Raw genomic sequence first — 16,930 nt, forward strand, 5'->3', positions numbered from 1 at the left:
CTCTCTCTCTCTCTCTCTCTTGGAGATGCGTCGAAATAGGTTTAACTTGCGGTTGCGGATTTTAATTTAACACTGCCGCATTTATGAGCTTCCATAAATGCCGAATTATTAGCTTTCACTAATCACTTTTAATCATTTTAATTTGATATAATGGCGAGAATTTCTATATTAAACTAAATGATCGATTAATCGTCAGTTAACGCACGCGCGCGTGCGTTGATCAGTTTTAGTGATATTAATTTTACAATAGTAAATCTTAAATAATTGATTAACTTTGATTAATCAGGTTTAACGATTTTACAGTGCAACAAACCCGACGCAATCTCATCAGGTTGTGAAGTCATATAAACCACGAAATAATGATCACTCCAATTAATATTAGTCATTGGCTTCTGTAATGTTTATTTGTGTTATTACGATTTACATTTACGTTTCCTAATTATGTTTATGCGAGATAATAATAATGATTTTACAGTATGACAATGATACGCAACGTTTCAAACTTTGTCAAATCAAATAACGGATTATAACTGCTCTTTGTAGTATATATTATAGAAATAGCTTATTTTTCCAACTCGACGATTAACTGTGGTACACAACTGATCGAATTCGTTTATATAAATCAAAGTGCTTGCGTAATTTCAGTGGATGTAATTTAATTTTATAATGATATAGCAATTGAATTTTCGTTAAATGAAAATCGACTAGAAATTAGATAAGAAATCATATTTTATATGAAGATGAGAAATTAATTTAGAAAAATTAATAATGTATTATAATAAATACATCAATATAAAGGTATTCATCAATATATCCAGGGCTGGGCATATTTCAAATATTTTATATTTCAGCCAAACACATAAAAGTATTTCGAATTTCAAATACAATTTCAATCTATTTCGTATTTGAAATACTAAAAAATTATTGATAAAAATTAACAATACAACAATTAATAATAACTTGAATTTTTCTCGGCAATTAATGACACTAACCATTTTCGTCGAATTTTAAGCAATATCGAGTTATCAGAATCAAATATCATAATCTCACATAAGTAAATAGATTCTTGCGGTTGACAGAACAAAAAGACGGTTAAAAAGTGTAAGAGAGTAAAACAACTTTTCTTTCTCTTTCTAAAAAGTGATGAGGGGACTGTTTGGGGGAGGGTTTAACATTATATGTATATTATCGTAATTAAAAAATTAGATTAAAAAGTATTTTGTATTTTGTATTTCAAATCGAAAGATTGAAAGTATTACATATTTTGTAATTCAAATACTAAAATTGCCAATATTTTGCATTTTGTATTTCAAATACTTTAATGATGTATTTTGCCCAGCCCTGAATATACCTAGGCTTTACTTGTGATTACCAAGCGTCGAAAGGGGAAAGTCTATCGATATAAGACGATAAACGACAAATGTCGTGTCGGAGCACTCGTATTCCGCGATCTAATCGCCCATAAATCGCGTGTTATTATCAGAAGTTCCCTGAACAATGGCTGTCGACGTAATCTATCGGGTGGGTTTCGCAAATAGGCGCATCGGTTATGTGGGGCAGCTCCGCTAGGCCGTCGCCACTCGCGGATACTCGTCGTCGAATCGACGACGGCGGCCGAAAGCTATACGTAACGATTCATTACGGGCGAAGTATATGAGCTAGGCGGCCGCATCGGAAATACTCGGCAAGTAGGTTAACCGGACGGCTGCAATTTTAGTTTGGTGTATTATTAGAAAAGCCTCCGAGACGCGCGCGCCTTAATTTGTCTATAAATCTCGGGGTAATTTCAACGCGTATATATGTATATATACGAATAACAAGAAGTAGTAGTACTCGCGGCGCGATCGCTCGCTATGAAAGCCGTTTCTGGATTTCCATTAGCCCGCAAGATTCTTAACCCCCTGTCTCTCCCCCCATCCGACACGAAAGCGGCTCTGTCGCGTCACGATATCTACATGGCGACTTTGGCGAGAATCGAATCGTCAAATGTCGAACTAACAAAAAACGTAATGCAGTTCCGAAATTATGTCTAGCATTTGTATGTCCGTTTTCTAAACTTAACCGAGCTTAATATTATACACATTTTTAATTGATAGAAAGGGATATACGCTCAAAATTTCTTTATATTTGATTCCTGTAATAAAATACTATTATTATACTATTATTGCTACATTATTTATATCGCATGTCAATCATCTATTTTATGACATACAAATTCTATAACTATATTAGATTATACATACCTATTTTAGTGTTCCAATGCTTCGAACGTCAGTGTCAATTTTCATTATCGCAACATTATTATTTTCATTGAAAATATATTATTACGACACTACCATCTTTATTAAAAATTCATTTTACTGTATATAACGAAAACATATTGTCAAAAGTAATGACAGACCTATAATCTAAATACAATAACTCGGTTGGCATGTATCTGAATAATTTTCACATATAGAATGTCTCAGAATTGATAGTACAATCTCAGTAGCACAATTGGCGCAATATTGACCCAATATAATCTCAATGCATGCCAATCTTCAATTAATGTACCGCTAATGAATTGTGCTATTAGGAAAGGGGATAATTTTACGTGGAAAAATAAGTTTAAAATGTAGAATAAAATTTTTCTTATATTAAGTTTCATTTTCCGAAAAGTAACTTTGAATATTCGTATTCAGACATGCGTACACTTTACATACATTTGTAATTATAAACATTACAAATAACAAAAGAATACTTTGAGGATACATAATAAGACAAGATGTGTTTATTTTTTGAGATTTTTATTTGATTATCTTAAAAATTGTTATAGAAGTGTTGCCCGTTTTTTCGTAATACACATAATTGTATCCTTTGTATTAAATTTGTACACATACTTGTGCTTTATATGTTTAAGTATTCAAAGGCTAATACGCTTTATATGTTTAAGTATTCAAAGGCTAATACGATGTTTTCTTTCAATTGTTCGACACTTGCTCTTAATATTAATAATGTTTCTTAATATTAATAATCCACAAATAAATACCCACGTATCTGACGAATAATTAAAATTGTTTTCTTTAGGGAGGACACGAAACTTCGTATAAAAAAGAAGCTTTATTCTACATTTTTAATTTATTTTTTATATAGAATTACCCTCTTTCTGCTTGTATCACCAGTTTTTAAACACCTTGTACTATAATGTTGTAATTATATAAATGTTTTTATGTATACTTTTATAATAAATAATGTTAATATTTTATAGCGATATAATTATAGGATATATGGAAATATCTAGGATTTAGAGTGACATGTTCTGCTAAATCTAGGATGAAGTATATCCTTACCAGAACTATAATTGCTTGCAATCGTTCACGATAGAAACGCGATCTTGTTAGTGTCATGGCGGGACGAGAAGGCCGAGATTACCGGGCTACATCCGCTACAGGGTTTCCGTACCGCGCGCGGTTAAGTGTCGTCTCGGGCCTCGAAATCGCGAGAAATTAGCTGGATCGGTTGTATGAGCACTTAACACGATTGATTCCCCTGAATACGGCAATTTCTGTAAAGGCCTTACCCCTTTCGCAGCCGCGCCCGTCATCCCTCCCATCCTTGGTACGATCACTCGAAGACAGTATACAGATAGTTTATACATGAGAGTGTATATACATATATGTATTTGCACATATATGCGCATATACAGGCTGTGTATGTATATATCCATTTGTCTCTCCCATTCGAAATGTTCCCGAGATCATATCAGGACGATAATTCGAATCGGCTTCACGTCCAATCGGGCCGTGCTAATTGAAAGTGATGTGAGAAGAATCTAAAATTGCCAAGTTTATTTTAGATTTGTATATGTATATATACAGGGTATCCCGAAATTCGCGAATCAAAATATCATAGCAAGAAAAATTAAGTAAAAAAGTTATTTGTAAATTTTTAACTTAAGCAGTAGTTTTTAAGATATAAGAGTTTAAGTTTAGCCAATTATAGATTACGATTAAACGGAAACGTGTCCGTGAACGCGTCGATAGTGTTAGTGGTCGCGCACTTCATGCGAGTACTAATCTATAATTGGCTAAATTTAAACCCTTATATCTTAAAAACTATTGCTTAAAATAAAAATTTACAAATAACTTTTTTACTTAATTTTTCAAAGACTTTCTTGCTATAATATTTTGATTCGCGAATTTCGGGACACCCTGTATACACATAAAAAGAACAATTTTGCTGGCAGGTCTAAAAATTTGGATCTAAAAGTAATTTTGTTGGAAACTCAAAAATGAGAAGCATTGTTGTAAAACGTTTTGATATTCTAGCGATCAATTTTACTTTTTAACAAAATTATTTTGATAGTCCAATAAGAATTATTTTCAGATCTGTATCCAGCAAAATTTTTAAATCTCTCAACAAAATCGTTTTTTCCGTGTATTCCCGTGTATTTTATATTAGATAGGAGAGTTGCCGAATGCGTACCATTTAAAATATTTTTTATTATATTTCACATTTGGTACTATTTAGAACGCAAACGAACATTGGAAATTGTAGCTTGATGTTTAAGGCATCTAATATTACATGTTAAATCTTTTACTAATAACAAATTAATTTGTTCTAAGCCTAGCTTTTTTGTAACATGCTGTCAAAAGCACGATTCAGCTAACCGGTCGCCTAAATCGTACCTGTGAGTTTTATTAATAGTACCTCCTTCTATTGAATTTATGAACAAAAATAATTAAAAATACACGATTGATAAAAGAATCATGAATTAATACCTACTTTAATTGTAATTTATCAAAAAATAGCTGTTTTGCTTACGCAACTCGATGACGGTTTTTTCCTCTACAGACTTGCTACGAAACAACTTTGATCGTATTAAAATAAATAATGTTGATTATGTCATGTGATCTAAAGATAAAGATACATTAGTATTCCTAAATTGTAGCGATACGATATAAAAACTCTTATGCTGGTTAGGTTAGGTACGATTTAGAAAACTTGACAGAGGTGATAAAAATATTGATATAATTTTTATAATAATTATAAATATGTATATACAATAAATGTATAATATGCTATCATAAACTTTCTTTTAGGAAAAAATAACGATTCAATTAAAAATTGCATGGTTACATTATAGTATCAACTATATAAATTGATTAAAAATTTACATCAATTGTATCTGATTTTTTAAAATGTTGATAGCATACACAAAACAAGATGTAACCTGTTCATTTTTTGCCTATTTTACACATTTCTTATTTACTTCATATTTTTGTTACTAAATGTTGCTTCTGTTAAGTGGGACTATAAAATATTGAAGAGGTACGCTTTATTAGACCGGTACGCATTTGGCAACTCTCCCCTACATATATAAAATTTATTATACATACAGATATTTATTCAACCGTCATGCGTTGCAATTAAAAATTCAAAAAGTAATAATTATCTCTTATAGTTAAGCTAATTAATTTTATCATCACGAGAGATAAATTACAGAAGAAGGGAAAAAAGAAGAGGGAGATAGAAAGAGAGAGTGAGAGAGCCCACATTGACTGACATAATAATTATTATATATGTGATTTTAATATTCATTATTTATTCCACCCAATACATAACTATTATAATTAAATTTAGATAACATAATTATGATGAGGTTAATTTAATCGTAAAAAAGTATGTTAAATGGTGTTATAATTTATATTAAAAGTAACACATTATCTCTTTTATTATCAGTCTTTGTAATAACATGTGGAAAAGGATAATTACGCGGACAATTATGAGGGTATTAGGGAAGAACGATAAACTGAATCATATTTTCCAATAATTAAAAGTTAATAACACGTGCAGATGACTGTCAAAAGTGCTTTTAACTAATGTTTAAACCGATCTAACATTTTGATCAATCAAACTTATGGTTATTACGGACAAATACAATCGGAATGGTAAACTCATATGTTTGAATATTTTCCATGGACGTATGTATTGTTATTGGTTTTGTAATTGCTTTTAACGCAAGTGGCATGGCGTGGCGGGCGGAGATTGGCGCGGGTTTCATCAGTACGTAACGCGAATCGAATAAACTATTGAATTCGAGCGTATTAATTAATTTTCATATTTGATACCGGTGTGTGCCGACGCGCTGTATAGCAATTGTCAGGAATTACATATTTTTCCGTCTCGCTAATCGGCGAATTGTAATTACATTTTCAGGAAAGCCGGATGGGCGACGGCCGACGCTTTTCATTTAGACATACCGTGTGTCGCGATAATCTATATTAAATACGCAAATTAATTGTTTCATCCGAATTTAATCATTTACTTAATTAATATCATGTAGCGGTTGAAGCGGTTTGAAATTCACAGATTGTGTGAAGCATACCTGCGGCACAATATCCTCGAGACAAGAACAATCATTATACGTGAAATAAAAATCACGAGATCCATTCCGCTCTCCATTCTGAAAACAATATTAAACAATTTTGAGTTGGTTATCGGAAAGCAATTTTTAAATTTACCTTAAGGAAAGCAGTGCCATTCTCTTTGAGATGAACAAAGTTTAAGTGTAATTCTTGGCTCTGTTTAAGTGTAATTCTTGGCTTGTTTATAGCGAAGTTGGACGCAACGGTGCACAGGAACTCTATTGAAGAACGCTATTGAGTAATACATTATTGCTATACTGATACATTCGAGGTAAATAGATCGCTCTTAATTAACGTACATAAGATTTAACACAAGATTTTCATATACATCTCATACTTTTATTGACAAAATAAATTTATAATCTAGATTTTTATAAACACAAATAACCTAATCGATTTAAGGATACTTTGACCAGTCTGAAAAATAAAGATTACTTTGAGTTTGGATTGCAGGAAAAGTAAAAATACGATTCACTTGTAATTTGGCACTTTGTTAACAGATATATTAAACTTGTTATGTTTCCAATTTTATTGAAAAATATTAATCTCTCGAGGAAATATAGCAATCCGCGTAAAACGTGCACTTTTAAACGGTGTATATGATTTCGCCATTTTAGTTATTCTGAAGCAAAAAATCGAAATAGTTTTATAAATGAAAATGTATTTCCTATCGCGTAACCGACGATTTTGTTGATAACATTTTCAGTTTCCAAAATACAATAACATTTATAATATCAAAAAATGTGTCAAAAACATGTTTATTTCTGTCAATTTTCAAAAAAATGAAATAAAGCTCGGTCACGCGATAGGCAATACCTACATTTTAACTTATGAAACTATTTCGATTTTTTATTTCAAAATAACCAAAATGGCGGAATCATGAACACCGTTTTTTGTGCACATTTTACACGGATTGTTATATTTCCTCGAGAGATTAATATTTTTCAATATAATTTGAAACATAACAAGTTTAATATATGTAATAAAGTGCCAAATTACAAGTGGGTCGTACTTATACTTTTCCCGCAGTCCAAGCTAAAAAAATCTTTATTTCAAAGTATCTTGTCCCTTTAAAAGGAAAGAAAGAATAAGCGCATTATCAAATTTAATCTTGAAATGATATACATAGAATAAGTATGTAGTCCAATGTCTTTTCATAACATTGTAACATACAATTAGGTATGGAATATCTGCAGGCTGCACGTCAAACTTACATACGATAGTAGATATTCTAAAGTTAAAATCTTACACACAAATTGACGTTAAGATATGTCTAATGTACAGAAAAAAGGTTAAATCGCGAAGTCTTCAATGCACTTTCTTGTGTTGTTAGGTAAAGTATAGGGTAACTCCAGTATATACGCTGCACCTATTAAAAACTTAATTTATTAGGTGTTATTAATTATGTTTAAGATAAATGAACTATACCAGTAAAAAGTTTAAACTGTCTACAACTATGAGAAAAAAATATTAAAAATCCAAAATATTTATTTTTTATATTAAAAAAAAAATTCTTTAAACCTTTGCATCTTTGCATTTTTGTATAAAAATATGGGTGGGTTATACGGTTACTCACGGATGGGATGAATGACTCAAAAAATATACAAATAATCTAAATAATAATAGTAAATAACACGTAAATTGATAAGGTAATTTGCATGTACTTATTAATAAATAAATAAAAAACGTATTATCAGATTATGAATAAATACATACATGAATATTATGATTAATGTATTGGGAAGGACGTATTATCACGTATTATTATTTATTTTTATATTTATATAAATAAATAATAGAACGTTTGTACTACGGTATAAATCCCACGCGCTAAAAATATCGTATATTCTAAACAAATGGGATATGCGAGACAATAAACTAAACAAAGAATACAAGAGCTAAGCACTTGTATTTTGCTATACTTCTATCCTTTACAATTCCTCTACACTTATGTACCACGAAATAACCACGAAGCCTTTTATATTTCCTACAATAATAATTTTATGTAGATTATAACCAGGGCTGGGCAAAATACATCATTAAAGTATTTAAAATACAAAATAAATAATACTGGCAATCTTATTGTTAGTATTTGAGTTACAAAATATAAAATACTTTCAATCTTTCGATTTGAAATACAAAATACAAAATACTTTCAATCTTTTGATTTGAAATGCAAAATACAAAATACTCTTAAGCTTTTATTTGAAATACTTCTTTGAAATACAAAATACTTTTTAATTTAATCTTTCAATTACAATAAAATATAATGTTAAATTCCCCCTTCCAACAGTCCCTTCTCCACTTTTAGAAAGAGAAAGAAAAGTTGTTTTACTCTCTTACATTCTTTAAGGGTCCTATTGTCCTGCAACAACCGTACGAGAAATCTATTTACTAATGTGAGATTATGAAATTTAACTCTGATTACTTGATATTTGATGAAAACTAAAAAAATTATTTATAAGAATTCTTGACAACAATTAATAATATTAAATTTTAATCATATGATAATTAGTGTCGCTAATTATCATATGATTAAAATTTATTACTATTAATTGTTGTCAAGAATTCTTATAAATAATTTCTTTAGTATTTCAAATACAAAATAGATTAAAATTGTATTTGAAATACAAAATACATTGAATAATTCTTTTGAAATACAAAATACAAATTGTATTTTAAATACTATATTTGAAATACAAGTATTTGAAATATGCCCAGCCCTTATAACTTAAGGTTACGCTACTTATTACAGTGATAAATCGATTTAACTTACAATAATTTTATAAATATTAATAGTAAAAAACTAAAATCATAACACAATACTAATATAACATAAAGATATGTAACAGAGTAATTGCGAGAAAATTACTTTCACTTGTATTTTTTCTGACTTCTGCGGCATAAATCCTCACGCGGCGTATATACCGGAGTTACCTTATAATATTTTATTGTATAATTCGAAATATTTGCATTTTACTTTAACGCACTCAAAATTAAATCGTATTCATTATACAACGGCTTCAATATGCACCAGTGCGCATTAATGCGTCCCCAATCTAATTCGCTATTAATTTTTTCAATTATCGAAGAACTCGATGACAGTGGCGATCGAAGCAGCCATCGGTCTTCTTATTTAGTTCAGTTTCCAGCGTCCACGCTTCAGAGAATCCGATGCGGTTTCAACGAGCGTACGCACGCACACGCATCCGCGAATCGACCGTCTACTCGTGTACACGTACACGCTCACACCGACGCACACACACGCGATCACTTTACCGTCGCCGATCGATAAAGGTCGCTTTCTCGCTCTCACATGCACATACGCATTGCATCTGCGTTCCGCGCGTGCATACACACATACACACACACGACTCAGACTGGCGATATATGTATTGCAAGGTGCGAGCGCAGCCCTGTGTGGCAGTTCTATCCACAAATTGGCGACCGATCGTGCCACTAATTACTCGAACCGGACGTGTTTTAAAAGCCGGACGGTTACGACCGATTTACGGGAATCGCCCGAGGCAGAGAGAAAGAAAGCTGGGAGTTGCGGATGTACGGGTCTCCTCTCTCGCAATCCGGCACGGATCACCGCCGAATGGTCCATTCGTCTAATCGTCCATTCGTGTTTCAGCGCAGTGGTCGCGCGCGTGCGATTTGGACCGCGCGAATATATGGATGCGTTATATCCAACGCATTTGTGTACGTGTGCGTGTGTGTTAGAGTTTTAATATAAAAAAATCAGAGAGAAAAAGTGGAGTTGATTATATCAATTCTGTGAGTTGTAGATGTTTGAAATATAATGACATTTTTGAAATATTTTCGTGAAATATATATCTCATAAGTAATAAAAATCGGTGTGGGTTTTATAATCAATTTTTTATTTTTTTATAAAATTTAGTGAAACTAATTGTAAATTGTGCAGTTTTTTCTCATATTTAGATTTCAGTAACAAATACAAATACGTTTAAATTTTGAATTTATATTACATAAAAAAAAACTCTGTAAATACAAAAAAATGTAAATACTTTTAGAAAATTACTTAGAAGACACACACACACACACACACACACACACACACACACACACACACACACAGATCTTATTTACAGTTAAAGTAATTATTTTAGGAAAACAGAAAACTTAGCAATTTCGTTGAATCTAATCTTGCGAGATTACTTTACAACATTTCTAGTAGATAAAGCAGGGTATGTGTAGACGTCCAAGTAGATAAACCGCTATTGGTGGTCAGACCGAAACGAAGCGAGGGTTTTAGATGGTAAGAAGAGTTCAGATAGCAGCCATTGGCTCGTCGTAATTTAATTGTTTGCTAATGTTGAACTCGTTCAGAAAGTTTCCGTTCGGAAAAACGATCGTAATCATGAAATGGTGCATGTACGTGTCGCGAAAGGAGTGGCCTAATATTATATACGCTAATGAGGGATCCACGCGACGCTCTCCTTCTGCTTGCTCCTACTCGTCTCTCGCTCTCTCGCTCCCGCTTCATGCAACTGCAACGAGCACTTCCGGCAATGAGTCACAGTCGGATGCGTGCGAAATTACATCGCCATGCCGCGCGCTAAATTGTCCCGTAATCTTGAAACTAACGTTTCAACGGTCAACAGCTTGCACCGCCAGCCAGCACTTAACGGCCGCGTTTAATAACTAACGGGACTCGGCCGAGTCACTCCGCGAAAGTTTGCCTCTACGCTTTGTCGCCGTTTGCTCGCGCCGCGCGAGAGATTTGTGCAAGACGAATCTGTGTGCGCCGTCAGGAACACGTGACAGAGTGTAACATTTTAGAATTATAATATGTAATAGATTTGGATTCTTGAAATGTAAGCTAATTAAAATCCGAGTTATATATTGAAGGAAAAACATATGGGGTATTTCATAAATATTTAATTGTATTTTTTATTATTTTTAAATATGTAAAATTTACAACGAATCTGTTATTTGTTACGTAAATGCGCGTTTCCGAAACAAGATTTTATGAAGTTTATAATCAACGTAATAAAGTATACCATTATTATTTTGTCGCTATCGCTCAAATTATACCTTCGGAGTAACAGTTTATGAAAAGCGATTAAAATCTATCGTCCTATCGATCATCGCGCACGACGGCGCGTAGCGTCGAATTGAAACGCTTCGCTTTCACATTCGTCGGCGCAATTAATTTTTCCCTCGCCCATGGGCGCATAAATCGCGCCGCGACTTCTATGAATAACAGGGGCCGCCGATGCGCCCGCGCGCTTTTGTCTCGCAAGATCAACGACGCTATCCGCGCGCGGCCGAACATCCGTGCGCGCGCGCCCCCGCAACGAATTATCGCGGAAAACCAGCGCGTGTCGCGAACGATAAATCGAAGGGGGGCGTCGGTCGCGCGCCATCGATCTTCGTCAGAACGACACGCGGCGTGACGCGGAGCGGCGCCCATGCAGCGGCGCGATGCAGCGAGAGGAAGGCGGGCGGGCGTGCCAGGAGTCGGCCAGGTTAACCAGAAAATTGCAAGGCACACACAAAACTCGGCTGCACAATGGAATCTTAATTCCGCGAGAGCAGTTGAGTTGAATTCACTTCGAAACCCACCCCCCCCCTCCCTCCCGCACCCGCCCTTCTTCACCCCTCATTTCCCTTTCTCTTCCTCTCTCTCTTTCGTCTCTCGCGTCTTATTCTCTCTCTTTCGTAATTAGGAAGCAAACAGAGCGGCGGTCTTGCCAAGTTGGCGGAGTCGGAGATGAAACAGCAGTTTCCGTCCGCCCATCCTTCTTCCGCCTGCGCCGTAGACCCCCACGGGAGTCTACAATCCCTCTTACCTCCCTTTGCCCGCTCTCTCTCTACCTCTCTACCCATATATACCTCTCGCCTCTCGCATATAGTCCTCTCCGCCCCAAATCCGCCATCACATTTTCCGGTGTGTCGACGGGCCACCTGACTCTCTTCTTCGACTCTCTCTCAGTACGATTATGTGGAAAGAGCGGGGGTCGCAAAAGGCGGACAGTATAATTCACTGCCAAACGCAGGCCACCGCAAGCCCGCGCTATTTCGCCTTCTTTTCCCCTGTCTTCCGTTCTTTTTACGACGCGCCGCAATATCCCTTCCTAGATAGAGAGGGAGAAGGGGGGGAGAGAAAGAGAGAGAGAACAAATTCGATGCGAAAGATTGAGAGTAAGTCCGTTTTATGGCCGCCATTTCGCTGGGAGGTGTACGATCTTCGAACTTTTTACGACGTAATTATCTCATGCGTGTCGATTGCCGCCGCTTCTTAAAACGCTGGATACCTCCCAAATTCCGATTTCGAACTCCGAATTTATAGTGGAATCACTCGATGACCCAAATTGCAGTTGGGTTGACTAGTTGCGATTTCGATATTCCATTTTATTGCGTACTATGATAAGAGAATTCTACTATTTTTACCTCGCAATGACGCGTATTGATAATTAACCCTAGATATACACACTGGGGTCCCCGGGACCCCAGCGAAACTTTCTCGGTTTAGCATTTCTGAAATTGGAAGGGGAGGGGTTTGGGATATTGACGTAAAAAAAGTTATTTGGGATCTTCTCAGTAGGAAGGACGTGTTGACGCGCGGCAATTGTCGCTCAATAGCCGAGCAATGAACAGTTAAAGTGAGCGTGGGGTCCACGGGACTGCTTGCAGTTTTGTTAAAAAATTAAAATATCGGATCGCCAAATTTTTTTATTACTATATTTCAAGTATGCCCTTTCAGAATTTTCAAGGATATTTCAAATCGGTCTATAAACAAAAAAAATAGAATTTTTTGAAAAAAGGTGCTAAATCGAGATTTTTTCGCGTTTTTAAACTTTCCTTTTTCTTTGAACCCGTATATCTTGGAGTTCCTTAATTCTATCGACTTTTAAACATTATGGGCTTGTTTTTTCGGGTCGATTCTCTATCGATTGAAAAAAAATTAATTGAAATATGTCCATTTTTACTAGAGTTACAGTAATAAATATGGATGGGGTCCCCGGGACACCAGTATGTATATGACATCGTCAAAAAAACTGTGTATATCTAGGGTCAATCCCTAGCTGGCAATAGCTGGATCACTCGAGACTCGATGGATATTATTAGTTCTCGAAGATTACAAGAAAAGGACACTTTTGCTGAATCCAGATCTGAAAATAATTTTTGTTCAATAATCAAAATAATTTCGTGCGAAAGTCAAAATGATTGCTAGAATATCAAAACGTTTTATAGAAATGCTTATTAGTTTTAACATTCCCATAAATTATTTCGATGATTTAATAAAAAATTATTTTCAGATCTGTTTTTAGCAAAATTTTTAGACCTTTCAACAAAATCGTTCTTTCTGTGTACTCGTCCCCTCTCCTCTTTCACATCTCGCAAAAGTGTAAAAAATCAAACTCAAGAACTGTTATTTCTTTTCCTTTTTTTCGTTTACTGTTTTATGTGTACTATATTTATATGTGACGCGACTCACTATTATAGTCAATAGAATGTGGATCAAGAATGACCTAGCCACAGTCTCTCGCGTAAAAGATGATAATAATTGCGTCAGCTGTAATTGTGATAGCTTAGTAATCTTAAAACATTTCGACTTTTAATGAAGCGAAATCGCACTCCAGCTTTAATTTTGTTTCTTCTGACAATATTTTTTTTAGCAGTTTTCTGATACTTTCACGACTTTATGTACGAATTTTTTTGTTAACTTGGTTAACGGACTGGTTGGATCCGATGGGTATTCGTTAGCTTTCAAAGATTACTCGTACCTTTTTACAAGGGTTGTAAAAAATCTAATACTCGAAACTGCTACTTTTTACTGCCGTTTTATATGTATACTATATTTATACACGACCTTTTGATTACCCAATAGAATATAGATCAAGAATGGATCCACGATCCTCCGAAGCGTGTCTTCCGAGGGTTTTTCAATGGTAAAAAATTTGTCATGATTACAGTTGCACTTTAAAAAAACAAAAGATACACAGTATTTAGCGCTAATCCACGTTGATTAAAATGTATAGCTGTTAAAGCGTAATCTACGTAGTAACGCGAGGGTTAAACAGCGTAACATCGACACACAACGGTGCTCGAGGGTGTGCGCGCGTGCGCTCGGTTGCGAGCTTCGTCGCGTACACATTCATCCTGATCCGGGGATACAGGAAGCTCGGTCGGCACTCTAATTCCATAGAGTATCCCCGGGGAGCGGCGGCGAGGAAAATGGATTACCCGACACCGCCGCCCGCGCCGCCGGTCCGACGCAGCCGCCTCGTTCCTTATTCAAAATAATACGAGGCACAGGTATTACCTGTACCTACCGTATCCACGAGACGCGAGTCTCTCGACCGGAGGAGACTCGCCATTCCGACTGCGCCATTCCGCACTTTCGACCGCGTATATACACAGTCGGCGTAGTTTTTGTTAATCAAAGCCGCGCAAAAGCGTCGCCCCATTTCTCGGACCGCCCGAAACGGCGCGGCGCGGCGTGTGATAATTCTCTCACCCGCGACGCGTTACGGACAGCCAGTTAAAATCGATGAGATCGCGAGGGGGATCGAAATTCATCAACGGAGGAAGAAGTAAGAACGTGCGAGCGTGTTCGGGAGATAAATGGTAACAGGTGGTATCCGAGCGTACCGAGTGTAATAAGTTTTCACGTAGACTAAATGCGAACCTATAGGGGGTCTGCACGGGTCCGGCTTTTACGGCCCACTATTTTTCATTGCCGCTTTTCCTCTCGTTCGCCCAAGTCTCGAATAAGTACAATGCGACGCGAATTATTGTTTCCTTTCTTGTTCCCGTTAAATTACACGCGTTTCTTCATTTTTCCACTCTGTATTTGTCTTTGTGTTTCCTTCCCTCAGAGGTCTTTATGAAAAAATTGTAGAATAATTGACTTTTGACAAGAAAGTTCTTCGTATTATAATAAAATTATCTCGAACAATTTTATATTAATATAAAGTTTGAAATTTTCCTGATTTTTCTGATCGGAAACAATTTTTATCACTTATTCTTAAGGCAGATTGGCAAATAAATGTGTAAATTTGGAGGTAAAATCTGTGAAAAAAGTCTTTGTGGTATCTTATTTTAAACTGAAAGTTTCCCCAGTACATAATCTCCCTTATCGTCCTTGCGGCTTGCGAGAGATTATGGCAATTTTACTTGAGCGACAAAGCGCTTATTCCAATCCCAAGGCCTAGAAAAGTTAGTCCCTCGAAAGGACTTTTTTAATTAAAGTTAGAAATAAAAGTGTCGAGAAAACGAAACGCCACATCTAAAGTTCCCATCAGAGCGGGACTTGGCCCATAATCTTTTTTTGGCTCATGAAATCATTCTTCGTAATCTAACCAGTTGTCCGACTTTTCATTATTCACTTTTGTATATTTCGAATATCCTTGACATATATTGTTTTGGATCGCATAATGATGGCCTTAGAACTTTGTTTAAAACAGTTTAATTAATTTAGAGATCAAAAAAGTTTATAAATGTAAAAAGTTTGACAATTTCTATTTTTAATTACATTTTTTTCGTTAAAGTACGATATATACGAAAGAAAAAACTTACTTAAATGTAAATGGCAATATGTTAAGTCTACAATACTCTCGTATGTGTCTTATAGTCATAGAAAAGAATAAAATATGTAATTGTATGCTATTATATGTTTATTGTTATGAGGAGACCTTAGATTACATATTTTATAATATATTGTTTCAAAAAATTAGATATAGTCTGCCTATTGTTTCTTTCTTTTTAAGTTAATAATTGAAAGTCATTTGTGTTTTTTAAAGATTTAAATTATAAATATTTTGTCAGTAAAGGTGTGAAATGTATGAAAATCTTGTATTAGGGTAACTCTGGTACATGGAAAGAAGAATTTTGCTGAATCCAGATCTGAAAATAATTTTTGTTTAATAATCAAAATAATTTTGTGCGAAAGTCAAAATGATTGCTAGAATATCAAAATGTTTTATAGCAATGCTTATCAATTTTAACATTCTAAGAAATTATTTTGATAATTCAACAAAAAATTATCTTCAGATCTGTATTTAGCCAAATTTTTAGACCTTTCAACAAAATCGTTCTTTCCGCGAATAAATGTATTACAAGAAATTTGTTCACTTGAAACGTCATTAATTAATACAACAGTAACAAGCAAATGTATGTATTTTTATTAACAAAAAAGTTATAGCACATGGAAACAATTTTGCTGAATCCAGATCTAAAAATAATTTTTGTTTGTATATACGCTGCGCGAGCTGCGTATTTATGCCGCAGAAGTCAGAAAAAATAGAAAAAGTGAAAGTAATTTTCTCGCAACCACTCTGTTACATACCTTTATGTTATATTAGTATTGTGTTATGATTTCAGTTTTTTACTGTTAATATTTATAAAATTATTGTAAGTTAAATTGATTTATCACTGTAATAAGTAACGCAATCATAAGTTATAATCTACATAAAATGATTATTGTAGGAAATATAAAAGGCTTTGTGATTATTTCGTGGTACATATAAGTGTAGAGGAATTGTAAAGGA

The 16,930-nt window shown here is 34.5% G+C and overlaps 1 protein-coding gene across 1 annotated transcript in view; it reads left to right on the plus strand.

Moving 5' to 3' along the window:
- The window catches only part of LOC105457320 (transmembrane and TPR repeat-containing protein CG4341), a 368,988-nt gene that overhangs the window by 320,895 nt on the left and 31,163 nt on the right, over positions 1 to 16,930 (plus strand). The window lies entirely within an intron of this gene.

The sequence above is a fragment of the Wasmannia auropunctata genome, unplaced genomic scaffold (genome assembly GCF_000956235.1).
Source record: "Wasmannia auropunctata unplaced genomic scaffold, wasmannia.A_1.0 LD336103.1, whole genome shotgun sequence".
Lineage (NCBI taxonomy): Eukaryota > Metazoa > Arthropoda > Insecta > Hymenoptera > Formicidae > Wasmannia > Wasmannia auropunctata.